This window comes from Brachionichthys hirsutus, chromosome 5 (genome assembly GCF_040956055.1).
Source record: "Brachionichthys hirsutus isolate HB-005 chromosome 5, CSIRO-AGI_Bhir_v1, whole genome shotgun sequence".
Classification (NCBI taxonomy): Eukaryota; Metazoa; Chordata; class Actinopteri; order Lophiiformes; family Brachionichthyidae; genus Brachionichthys; species Brachionichthys hirsutus.
The window spans coordinates 1,137,048-1,144,760 of NC_090901.1; positions in this window are offsets into that span (position 1 = coordinate 1,137,048).

A 7,713-nucleotide genomic window follows, 5' to 3' on the forward strand; every position below is an offset into this window, starting at 1 on the left:
AGCCTCACCCTTGCCTCCCGCCGCCGCTTGCTGTTGGCTTCCTCTCAGGGAGGTCGTGGATCAGGGTCAGATAGCGATGAGCCACTGGTCAGCGGTAATGACGGAGGCTGAGGGGCCACTCGGGTCACCTCTGCTGGGAATGTGAGGGTTCAGCTATCAGGGACAGAGATTAATAGATGGATGGGTATTGCTTTGTCACGTATGGGGGGAGGGAATGCCTCAATGCATAGGAGAGATTGGGATGAATTTCCACTGGGATGACATCGGAAATTGCTTGCATTCACCGGTGAACGTGTGCACACAAAAACGGGTCCACTGGTGTGAGCAAAGAAATCAAGACATCAAACCCATTTGCATCATAGACCCTCGAACCACAGCCTGCCCCCTTCAAGTCATCAAATGGGAGTAGTGGTTGTGGGAGAAAGCGTTCCCACTAGCACCGGCAAATGTATTTCTAAACGAATGAGCAGATAAAAATAAATGGTGGTGTTGAGATAGGGAAACACTTTGAATTTCCCTCACTGCCTTTATCAGAGTCTTTATCAAATATTAGTCATTGCGGTCAGCGCCACAGAGCAGAAAGTACCCGTTTGATGTTCCAGGTTTACAGGAATAAATGGGATTGCCCCGCTGAGGTAATGCAAACAAATGTTGGTGTGCATCTGCAGTGACTGGAACGCTGCACCCAACATCAGGTTTCCTCACAGACGACACGCTCCCCCCGATGGCAGAGAAAAGTTTTACTTTGCTAGCTGGGTGCTTGTAAGCATAAATTTCAAATCACAAATCACAAATATAGACTTTGTTTATACCTCTTTCATAATACGTTTGATCAATTTCCCTCCCGTTGGAGTGAAATCTTTTATTTTAAGGCTAGACTGACCAAATCGGGTAGCAGAAGGGGTCAATAATTACAAAAAGCCTTGATGGTAAAAAGCATTATCAGCAAAACTGCAATTATTTTCTTGAAATTTACACAACCTTGGAAAGCAAGGACTTAAACTCAGACACAGAGTTTCCCATATCGTGCAGACAGAGACAGTAGCTATAGCCCTCCAAGTCCCAAAGCTGGGCCTGCCGGCCCGTGGGGGGGCCCGTTGTACCTCAGAGACTCTCTCACCGCTCCTTCCTCTCCTGCCCTTATTCTTATTACTTCTCCACTAAACTCTGTCCCCTCCCCTCCTCCACCTCCACTCCTATGCTCCCTCGGCTTCTCCTCCTGCTGTCTCTGTGGTTATCACAGCGCATCTGAACAATCCACCCTGACATTTGATGTGCCACTAAATTGGATTTCCAGCGTGAGTCTCCCCCCGAGCGCCTCGCGGAGTGTAATCCACGCTGCGTCTAATTGAGTGGCATGCCGACAGCGTGAGTAAATGGATGGCTGCTGCTAAAATGTGTGTGACCTGAGCTTTTGTGTTTGTTTTATTTGTCCATGTACACATCTGTGCAGGACTCTTCCATTCAAAACTGCATGTGACCCTTTTTCCTTGTCCTCTCGTGAAGTTTCATCCTTCATGTGACATTTATAGCTAATCACAGAAAGAACAAATACATTAAATAGGTTGGTTGCATCCTATGTGACTTAGAAATATCTTGTTTAACAATGCCCCCCCCCCCCCCCATTGTTTGTAAGGAACCTTGTAATCAGAAGCGACCGGCAGAGGTGTCAGGTACAGATGTTACAAGGTGACTCACCACAGTTCTCTCACCTGTCTGAGCTGGAGGCTCCGTAACAATGACGCAACGCAGGATGTTTCCTTGTGGATATTTTGTCTTCTCACAAAATCCCTTTACTCTAATCTGAAATCTGTCGTGCCCTCTGCTCCGGGGACCCTGCATCGGATTTTTTGGATTTGAATAATTGAAACTGCTTTCCTCCCTAGAGGAAACGGCAAAAAAAATTATTCATTTAAAAACTTTCCACCAAGATGTGTGTGTGTTTGCCCCGTAATTTAAAGGGACTTTCCCGCACCCTGCTTAAATGCACACGCGTTCACTCGCGTGCTGCAGAGCTTTGCTGTGAAGCAGGATATTAACTTTGAGCAATGACGAGACGCTGGCAGGAATCTGAGGAGCAATGGCAGGCGGCATGCATCAAAAGGCTCCGCGGAACGAACTCTGAGATGGATGATAACATGACATACGTACCTGCAGGGTTTCATTCACCAGACTCTCCTTGCTTCTCCCGTGTTTGCCTCTCACCCCTTGCTGGATGTGCTTTGTGGAGGACATAGTCTTCACCCCGTCGAGTCGGGGACCGGGGCTCAGCTGCAGAGACTGACATCATCCCTTTCAGAGAGGAGGTTTTCCCCTCCCGCTTATCTGCACCCTCTCTCTCTTTCTCTCTCTCTCTCTCTCTCTGTCTGGCTCTCCCTATCTCCCTTTCCATAACTTAGCCACTCACTCCGTACAGTGGTGTGCTGCTCCCATCTCACCCTCCCCTGCTCCTCTTTTTAGCCCTTCTCTTATTCTGTACGTATTCCTACTATTTTTCAAAGCCACCACTTGTGAGACATGTTGATCATTAAAAGCATAGCTCCGTGTTGTCGTAGGACTTGTAGTGCATGTTGCCCTTTATAATCAAACATGTTGAATGTGTCCACCAAGAGGTTTCCCTTACAAGCTTTATAAATAGACGAGGTCCCCTGAAGGTTTCCCACAATTAGCTTTCCCTTTCCTTCTCCTCACGTCAGACGTAAAGGAGCTGAGGAGAAGCAGCCGCTTTGAGTCGATGGAGATGGATGTCTGCTGCGTTGCCCACGGTGATGGAGATTGGTGTCGCTGTCCATGGTGCTGATTACTGCTGAAGGAGACATCGCTAAGGACAGCAGTGACCCTGAAGACCCGGAGAAAATAGCCTCGAGCGAAGCCTGTTTCAGCTGCTGCAGAAGCCTTGGTAAACACACACACACACAGACACGCACAAAAGCACACAAGTGTCCACAGTAGCCGACACAAACACACATGCAGAGACTTACATCTACCTCCCATCCTTCTCCTCTGTCTCCTGCGGGCATTTCTCTGCGTCACAACTCATTTGGGTTTGCATTCATCATTGTAAGGTAACAGTGGCAGGTGGGATTAAAATATATTAGCCCCATTAAAGAAATGTGTGGCGAATACGACGTCCACAGACACACACGGCTCAGTCCTCGAGCACAAATGCTGCAGCGTACAAGAAACAGCACCCAGACACAGACGTACGTAGACGGGTAAGGACGCAAAACAGGCCTGATCAGGAGACGTGATCATCATCCATGGGGGGGGGGGGGTGCATAGATGCTGGATATATTACCGCTTTACTGCCACTCACAGTACGGACTCCTTTTTTGTTGTCTTAACTCTCGCTTGAAGATGTAGCTTTTAGAAATCTTGCCTCCTTGTTTCCATAGTGACACTTTCCCTCCTTTGTGTGAGAAAGTGTACGTGTATTTCAGAGAGGAGGAAGATAGTAGGGAGGGAGGGAGGGAGGGGGGGGGGGGGTGACAGCGAGATAACTTGGTTCACTTACATTTATTCACTACAAAAAGAGAAAAAGAAAGAAGACGGATTTCTGCATGGAGGGGAGACGCCGCTGTTCACTTCTTCACGAGTTCAGCTCCCCAAAAACAAAACTGTCGACGTCATCAGTGGCGCGTTCTCGTTACGTACCGTATCTGTGTCTTTAGATGATGTCACACTGAGCTCTTTAGAACAGGAAGGACATCTGAGTGAACAAATAGGACCCGTCTCTCGTCTCCCTGGTGACGCTCTATTCACTCGCACCGTTTTGAAAGTTGCTACAGAGACACGGATTGTCACCGCTGGCGGGGACATCTTTGAGGCAACCCACGAATTAATTCGGGAGAAATATGAAGTGAAACATCCTCAAGTGTTTCATCGTCGACTTTCTCCCCATTCAATCACATCGACGTAGTTATTGTGCTCCTGAGTCGAGCTCAGGAGGCGATAATGAAAAACATTCAGCGTGACCTTCAAGGTTACAACTATTAGCGAGATAAAATAGTAGCTAATCTAAATCCGGGGCTCACTGTGTGTAATGAATTATTAATTATGGGCATTAAATGGCTGAATTTATCACTTTCACAATAACCTGGGTGGATTACAGAGATTGATGGAAGGAAAACACTGTGTGTGTGTGTGTGTGTGCAAGCGTATATATAAGAGTTTAAATCTCCTCTCATGGCACAGCAGAAAGCGGAACAGGAGAAAGTCTGAGCCGATAAGCAAATCCCTTCTCCCTTTGCTCTCCAGCATCTCGGCCAACTGCGTTCCACGTCAGTGAATCTGTATCGAGGACGCTGGAGGCTCGCCGAGACTCGGGGCTGACTATGCGTAGGGGGACTGTCTCAACTGAGACGTCTGCCGTCTTGAGCTGTCACCAGTCTTCTATAGAAACCAGGATGCACCCGACAGTCCTAATGAAATGACAGATGAGGCAAGCGGAGCTGCTGAGAGGGGCTGAACTTTGGCTTTAATTATTCACCATTGTTGTAATGCCAAACAAGACCACATGCAAACTTTGCCATACACCCATATCTGCACTATTTCGGGTGCTACAGCTTCTCAGTGCTGAACAATGGCTAACATGACAACAAAACATGATCTGAGTGCAATGGCAGGGTGGTATTAAATGAATTGGAGCGGTTTCAGGCCTAAGAGAACGCGAGGAGCTGGAAGAGCAGGTGAAACGAGGCTGTTGGTGACAGACTGGCTGGCGGATGCTTGAGTGGCTCTGAACTGTCCTCAGTGGCAGGTTGAAGTCGTCTTAAGAACGCCGTCCCCTCGGCCGTCCCCTATGTCCATAAAAAGACGATCTATCAGCCTGACAGTCAGCCCTCGATCCCTCACCATTTTAAATTACTGTAACCTACCTGCCAGACACTTCCCACCGGAGACGGAACAGAGGCCGCGTTACCTTGTAGGGATTTGTTATCACCGATATATAGAAGTTGCTCGTCCATGTGATGTGAAATCTGTGTGCGATTGAGAGCATGTGTGACTCCAGACAAGGCCATCGATGACTGTGTAGCCTTATCTTCACTTTTCTATTCGGTCTTGAATCAATCCCCGTCGTGTCACAATACCTATTTCTCTCTGTATGATTGGACCGGCACATCTGAAGTCAGCTGGTGAAAGCCTCACCTGACAATGGTGACTGGCCTGTGACATGGCTTGAATGAGAAAGAGATAACTTGCCACACATCCAGAGGCGCGTACACACACACACACACACACACGCACACGCACACACTCACACACAGTGTGTGAGTAAGTACCGTAGGGGCTTAAAACCTAAATAACCAAAAGCTACATTCATTATTCCCAATTTATCACATAAATCAGCAAAACCAAGACGAGGTAGAGGAGATTAAATGATAGGGTTTGTTTAATGATCTCACATGAGCCCCGCTATAAATCTCCTCGGCATAAATTCTAGTTTGAATTATTGCTGCACACACACCAAATATTTGCCATCAAATTCCTCTTTCTGCTTGCTCTGCATAACGCAAGACTGTAAATTTGAATAGCTGCCACTGAAACAAATGATTATCCAGTTTCCCCTGTGAGGGGGTGAATGTAATATCCTGCATCCTGATGCATATAAGCCAACACACAAATCGCACACATTCATCAACACGCTAACAGAAAACACAGCAAATGCATCTCAATAAAACACTCGACGGGTATTTGTAAGGACAGAATCCCAACTCCTCAGCCCCAAAAGCACAAAATGCTTGTCTCAGTGTATTTGCTGTTCGCTTTGTTGCCAGGGAAACCACCATTACCCAAACATCCCTAGACTGATGGACACTTAAGTTAAAAGTGTCTTCCTCTCCCTCGCTGTGTTAAGCCCCTCACTTCCATTTCATCGCTTACATCATGTGGTTGAGATGTTGAGTAAACCTGTTTATTGTTCTAAGCAAAAAAAGCAAGGGAAAAACATTCTGAGTATATTCAAGGTTTTCTTGGAGCCCCCCCCCCCCCCCCCGATAAATTAAAGCCACCGGTGGATCACTCCATGGTGCCTGAATCAATAACGGTACAGAGTCTAGAGTGAAATGCTTCCCTGAAAGGAACATTGATTTATCTTTATTCCTAATATTTAATGACACCCTCTGTGTCACCTCATATAAAGGACTGTCCATGGATGTATGGGACAGGTGGAGGTGTATTAATGGTCATAAATCAATATGACAAGATGAAGTGTTCTTCATAAACTGAGCATGAAGATGTGGAGAATGTATTTCTAGCCAGAGCAAAATAGAACACTAATTTAAAACAATGATTTATTTAAGAGAGAGAATTCTGCAGAGACATTGCAGAGAGGGAAGATACTCGTGAATAACTAAGAACAAACAATTTATCTTGAGAAAAATTTATTTTGAGTTTTATCTTCTACCAATGTTTAATTTATATTAAGCACTGCCTCTGTGCTCTTTTTGTACTACTTAATCCTGCCCGATGCGCCTGCAATCAATAATGACGTTTATAAAATGGCATTAATTTGCAGCTGCTGGAGGATATTGATCACACTCCTTTAAGGATGTTGTTCAGTCGCTCCAATTCAGGGATCAAGGATACGCCTTATCCAGCCCATTGATTATAGTACATTTATGCTTATTCTGAATTTTGGACTAGCAACATATTTCAACGACAAAAGCACTCCGAGAGCGCAGACCTCCGCCAAGCAGCTCGTTCCCCTCCTTCGGTGATAAACTGGAAAATAACTTTCATATCAGAAAGCAATGACGGATCAATAGACACGTGACTGGTTGTGATATTTTAATACGACACACTGACATTAAGAGGAATTACGTGTAGCACCTAAATGGTGTTTTCAGCGCTGCTTCCAGCTGTCCGTGCTGAGAGGAGCGTCCCGTGTAATGCCGTAAGGGGAACCCTGTAGGCGGGAATCATTTAATGATTCCTCTCACCGCTCAGCGTATCCATCATGATATGCCCCCCCTGACACATTGGTCAGCAGCAGCAGGTGGCATGATGCGGCTGAAGTGTAAGTGGCTTTCAGAATGCAGGATAGCCTGTCAGACAGAGGCCCTGGGGGGGGGGGGGGGGCAGCTTCACACCATGTCTCTCACTGAATGGCCTTTACACACACACACCAAATGAGTCCGGCTTCCACACGGACGCCCATCTCTCTCGGTTTGTGTGTGTTAAAGCGAGGCGGGGGGGTAAATCTCCGTCCAGCAGCACGCTGGGATGGCTGTTTGGGGACTGGCTGCAGCGCCGGCTCACAGGAGCTCAGATTGATGAAGTGATGGTGATGGATGGAGGCAATAAAGGCCTGGATGCTCTGTCTGTTGCCGGTGATGAAGTTGGTATGAATCACCCTTCTGGGGGCTGCTCAATCCCCGGGCCTTCTGCCCCCCCACCTCCACCTTCCCTTTGTCTCGTCGCCTGTTGACTTGCCATCATTGCGTGGAGATTGCTGTCGGAGAAGAACAGAGCGCAAACATTCGGCAGGATCAATCTGCGCCGATGCACACGATGAAAGCTCCTCCTCGGCCTTTAGCTGGTCCGGTTTAAAGTGCTGCGCTGTGTTCGTTCATTCTGTGTCCAAACATCACTTCCTGAGTGATTGTGATGAGCACAAGACAGAAATCCAATCAGCTCAGCCAGCCGCTGTGTGTCAGCATAATGGGTTAATGACCTCGGATGATAATTGGTCGTCGGCCTACAGGGTTCAGC